The following is a 6000-nucleotide window of genomic DNA, read 5'->3' as shown; positions in this document are numbered from 1 at the left end:
GTGGATCCAGCTCTATTTCCTCTGCACCCCTGGACATGTCTCTAATCTGAAAAACAACCTTCCACTTCAGCAAATTAAAGGTATTGGGTCAAGAGAAATACAAGACTTTATTTCATGTTTGGATAGATTCACAAGCTATGCTAGCATAGGCACAAGGCAACACAGTATTAAAATTTGATGTTTGAGAATTGCACCTGTTACATATGCATTTAAACATTTTGTTTATTTTTAAAATAAATGAGCAGATAAAAATCACACTTTAATCTGCTGGTGAGTTCCTGGCTGATGACCATGGTTTCTTTCCTTCTTTTTCACTAACCCATCTAACCAAAATGTCGCTGTGATATTGACCACTTGGACTTCAGTTCCACATTGTTAGAAATTGAAATTTTCCTTGGCCATCCTGGATTTCAGTTGTGTTCAAACAATTCAAGTCAAGAAAAGCCTTAAAGTTCCTTGTGAAGACTAGAGGAGAAACTCTGAAAAGGAGTGTTTCGTATATTATTCTTCTTCCAATCTGCTGGGACAATCTCACTGGGCTTGCACCAACAAGCCTTCTGGTTGCACAATTAAAGGAGCCCCTGTTTGAAGAACAGATCAAAATTGCAATGATCAGGAATGAGATCTCAGATTGGTTTTCTAGTTATCTATTTACCAGATGCTCATTGTGTAGATGTAACAACAGGATTAAAATTGCCCACGAATAATAATGATAATGAGTTTTTGTCAGACATATTGGGCAATGCACATATGCCTGGAGCTCTTACTTGAACAGGTATTTATAAATAAAATCTGCAATAGTAAAGTAGTAGAATTAAATTAAATGAGATAATAAATATTTATAGTAAGGCTAATGCACAAAACTAACTTGCAATAGTGCAGACAATCCTTTTTGTAATGTTGGAGCAGTCCACGATTAGCGTACTAAGGGGAGGTTCAAGAGTCTGATAGCTGTTGGAAATAAACTGTTCTTGAAAGTAGAGGTGCTGGTTTTCAGGCTCAAAGTATGCAGTTGTGCACATTTTTCAGACATTATATATAGACCGCAGAATCCATCATGACATCTAGTAAGAGCCAAAATTCAATTAATAAGTGAAATTGCTAAACTTTCCATTCATATCACATTTATATGTTGAAATATTGACTAGGATTGTCTTAGGGCAAGACGCTTACATGGGCAAGGAAGTCATCTAATGCATTTAAGAGAGTTTTCTGAAGCAGTATGCAGAGAGTCTGATGAGGGAAGAGGGCTCCAGTTGACCTTACCTCAGGGAATCAGGACCAGCAAATCATTGAAGCGTCGACAGAAGAACCCTTTTGGGTAGAGTGACTGTATTTCTGTAAGCTTCAAGGTAGTCATGGAAAAAGATAAAGTTGCTCCTCAAGATAGGGTCCTTAACAAGGACTGCAGATTTCAATAGTGCAAAGTCAGGTCCTGGGAGAGCTAGAGTGAAAGCAGCTGCTTGGAGAGATAACAGTCATGTGATAAGTGGGGGATAGTGTTTAAAAGAGCTCAGAATCAGCACATCCCTGTGAGGCTAAGAGACAAAGGTGATAAGTTTCACACTATAAAATTTTTCACACTATAAACCATACTGACCAAAATGCATACAGACATTTTGTTAATGAAGAATGTTGATCAGAAAAGCATATATCAGGTATAGGAAACTGGTATGAAATGAATCACGAGGTTTATAGGGAATGTAGAAGAAAACCTATTAAAGAAATAAATAGAACCCAAAAAAAAAGGCCGTACAGCAGTTTCAGAAACTAAAAGAATCCTAAATATTTTTGTATGGCTATTACAATAAAACTGGTAGCTAAGGATGGAGTAGGTTCCCTCAAGGACTTACTCTAGAATCCTAAGGAAACAAGAAACTGGAAGCTGGACTCTGAGTGAGAATTATATGTTATCATTAGCCATGGATGAGACACAGAAGAAGGGAGGAAAATTCATATTTTTCCCTTGACCAAAAAGGGTAGTAGAATAAGGCTAGAAACCACAGGCCAGTGAGCCTCACCTCAGTAGTATGAACATTATAGGAGAAGATTCTGAAGGTCACAATCTATGTTCACGTAGAAAGGAGGCAGGATAATGTTGAGCAGGTGAAATCGTGTCTCACAAGTTTGACTGATTCTTTTTCAGGAGGTAATCAAGAAGATAAATGATGGGAAAGCATTAGATGTTGTTCATATGGGCTTTAGTAAGGCTTTTGACAAGCTCCTGCGTGGTAACATGGTCAAAAAGGATCAGGCGGAAGGGATATGAGGCATAATGATGAACCAGATCCAAAATTGTCTAGCTGATAGGAGGTGGAGGTAAAGAGTGGTGGAGGTGGTGTGCACTAGAGGGATCAATGCTGGGAACTTTGTTGCTTTTAATACAGGCGTGAATAGCATGGATGATAGTGTAAGGGGTATTTTTTTCCCTATTCATTAAGGGATCTGGGGTTTGCATTCTGTGCCAGCATTAAATTGCTCATCTTGAATTGCCCTCGAAAAGGTAGCAGCATGCTGCCTTCTTAAACTACTGGAGTCCTTGAGATGTGGGTATCTCCTACAAAGCTGGTGCAGATCGAGTTGCAAGATTTTGACCCAGTAGCAGTGAAGAAATGGCGAATAGCCTGAATAGCAAGTTTGTAAATAACTCAAAAATTGATGGAGTTGTAGATATCATGGAAGGTTGTTTGTAGATACATTATGATGTTGATCAGCTAGAAAGTTAGGCAGAGTGGTTACAAGACAGAATTCAATCTAGAAAATAATGAGTTTATGTATTTTACGAGGAAAAATTCTGTTATGATACACAGAGCAAATGGCAAGGATCTTAAGAGTCTTGGGGTACAAATCTATAGGTCAATGAAAGTAAAGACGCTGCGGGATGGAATGTTCAAAAAGACATTTGGCATTCTTGCCCTCATAAGCTGAAGTATTGCATATAAGGGCTGGAACATTACATTACTGCAGTACAAACTTTGGCTACAGGACACTTTTAAAAATTTTTAAAAATTTTTCACACTATAAACCATACTGACCAAAATGCATACAGACATTTTTCTCTTGAATATATACAGTGTCATTTTCTCCCCTTTTTCCCTCTCCCTCTCCCCCCTTCCCATTTATTCAAAGTTCAATCTATAAGATACATTAAACCCATTAAACAATGTCGTCACTTAATAAAAATAAACACAAAATTTTTGTCTTTTCCTTTTACATACTGAGTCAGTTAATTTCGGTGTCTTCTCCTTCTGCCATTTTAGGTAGTGGAGGTCCACGGTAGGATTTCCCTATTGTATTTCATGTACGGTTCCCATATTTGTTCGAATATTGTGATGTTATTTTTTTAATTATGTTATTTTTTTCTAATGGAATACATTTATTTATTTCTATGTACCATTGTTGTATTCTCAAGTTGTCTTCTGATTTCCAGGTTGACCAAAAGTTAAATAAATGGGACCCAATAGTATCAGACAGATGTTTTCACTGTGAAAAGGAAACGGGAACAGCAGTACATGCAATTTGGAAATTTGAGAAAGTGAAAAAATTTTGGAAAGATCTAAAATCACAAAAAGCAATATACCAAAAAACCCAGAGATCTTCCTTCTAAGTAATATAAGAAATAAAGAATTTGGACTCGATTTGCATGGAGCACAAAAAAAGATTTTTTATGATAGCCGTAGCTGTAGCAAAAAAATGTATTATGTTTTTTGCAGTACAGGAGGAATGTGGTAGCAATGGAGAGAGTGCATGAGAGAATCACTTGGATGTTGCCTGGAATGAAATTGGAAGGGCTGGGTTTATTCTCACAGGAAGAAAAGAGTCTGAGGGATGATCTCACTAAGACTTTAATAATTATAGAGAGGAAGGATAGTCAGACCATTTTTATTTCAGGGCAGGTGGGGTCTTGAACTAGAGGCCATTGGTTTAAGGCAAGAGGGAAGAAAATTGAAAGTGATCTGAGGGCTAAGTTTTTCACTCAGAGAATGATAGTTGCTTGAGGAGGCAGATATGACCATAACACTTCAAAGGCATTTGGACAGCTATTGATAGGAAATAAGTTGAACAGTACTGGCCTAATGCAAGCAAATGGGATTAGTGTAGAGTGAGATCAATGTTGACATGGACCAGGTGGGCCAGAAAGATCCCTTTTTCTGGTGTGTGGTTCTATGATTCGATTAAAATATTGTCATTATTATAATTATGTAGAGTACAATTTCTGACCAAGTGAAGCACTCCCATCAACATCAGCATAGACTTATGGGGTTGAATGGACTGCTCCAGCACAATATATACATGATATAATTCAATGTAAATGAAGTTTAAGAACTTTTGCACTCAGTCCTGGCTCTGAGATTTACCTTTGCTGTCAGATGAGGGTACAGTGTATAAGCTGTGCAAGTATAATGAGCTCATTTATGCAGCTCACGCAATTTTATGTAACGAACTGGAACAAAAAAAGCTGTAGTAAACAACTTTAGGGCTCTTATACAGCTGTCAATTTACCTCTCAAATCTACAAGGAACTTAAATAAAAATTGCAAAATCAATTGGATTTTTTCATAAATGAATCCAGCTTGTGCCATTAGCATTCTGATCATTTGTACTCATGATGAATCTGCACACTCAAGCGTAAAGATAGACTTTTAAAACAAGTTCTGCTAAGATATTACACACTGACAATGAAAAAAAGTTGCCATGATGCCATGGTTTCTTTTAATTCCTTTCCTCACAGACTCCAATATCTAGATTGCATAGAGCCATTGCAAAATGGAGTTCTTACCTTGCAATTGTTCCAGGCTTTCGACCAGATTAACTACCTTACAAAGATTTGATGTAATTGTTCCTAATGTAAACAATTCCTTCCTTGTGGTGGATAGGCCTGGTTTATTCTCACAGGAACTTGCAATTTTATAGATAGCAGCAATATATTAATGCGTGTGTGAACATACGTGCGCGCGCACACACACACACACACACACACACACACACACACACACACACACACACACACACACACACGCACGCACGCACGCACGCACACGCACACACACACACACACACACACACACACACACAGATATATGACTCAAAATGAATATGTATTCTAAATGATATAGTATATGAAGATAGTTGATGTATACTTTAAATGACATGCCGAGGGAGTGAATTTTTCAGCTATAATCACATCTCAAGGTTCAGATGATGTTCATAAACCACTTGCTCTTCAATTTCACAGGTTGTCATGTCATCTGAACCTTTGGTGAGATTACGGTCTTTTGATTATTCCCTGCTAGTCATTATTCTACTTATTAATTGTGAAGTACATTGTGTACAATCCAGTTGGAAATCTTTCACCAAAGAAATTATCATTTATATCTTCAATTATTATTATTGTCAAATTATAAACCATATTTTCTCTTAGATGAAAGGAAAATATTCTTACATTAAAAAAAATGACAACAGAAAAAACTTGCTGGCAGTTTAAATCAGAGGGAAAATCTAATTCATTTTTTCATGCCTGTAGGATGTGAATATTTTGTCGTCCTCTTCGAAGGTTTCATTTCTAATTATTTTGTTTATCACTTCATCTGATCTCGTTCCTTAAATCTAATGCATTTAAACTATATTTGAATTGTGTTCTGTTCCTAATATGGGTGCAATTTAATGAAAACTCAAGGAAAAATGTAAAAAAAATTAAATAAAAAAGCACATCTTTACAACACTGTTGAAAGATACATCTGCTTAAATAAATTGTTAAATAACAGTAAGAACAGCTAACATTTAGGTTTACGCTATCAAAAAAACTGCACAAACAATTTGCTTGATCAAACACATTGCTCATCAGGAAAATGAACAATATTCAGCATTGGTTCCATCCACTAGGACGTCATGCAAAAATAAAATAAAACAATAAAAGGACTCTGCATAAGACATGCAAGATGCACACAGTGCAAAGGGAAATGACACAAGCAGCTGCTACAGAGCTAAAACAATATGACAA

At 36.6% G+C, this 6000-nt stretch overlaps 1 long non-coding RNA gene across 3 annotated transcripts in view; it reads right to left on the bottom strand.

Moving 5' to 3' along the window:
* Positions 1 to 206: 206 nt before the first annotated feature.
* Positions 207 to 6000, bottom strand: part of LOC138760654 (uncharacterized) — a 65948-nt gene continuing 60154 nt past the window's right edge. For 2 of the 3 annotated variants that reach the window (XR_011355785.1, XR_011355784.1), the window contains exons 7-9: positions 1267 to 1459; positions 869 to 1064; positions 207 to 581 (exon numbers count right to left, since the gene is read on the bottom strand). This is a non-coding gene — a long non-coding RNA (uncharacterized lncRNA). The remainder of the gene's footprint in view (positions 582 to 868; positions 1065 to 1266; positions 1460 to 6000) is intronic. The other variant, XR_011355786.1, reaches the window with a different exon arrangement.

The sequence above is a fragment of the Narcine bancroftii genome, chromosome 4, assembly GCF_036971445.1.
Source record: "Narcine bancroftii isolate sNarBan1 chromosome 4, sNarBan1.hap1, whole genome shotgun sequence".
Lineage (NCBI taxonomy): Eukaryota > Metazoa > Chordata > Chondrichthyes > Torpediniformes > Narcinidae > Narcine > Narcine bancroftii.
This window is presented reverse-complemented; position numbering and strand designations above follow the sequence as displayed.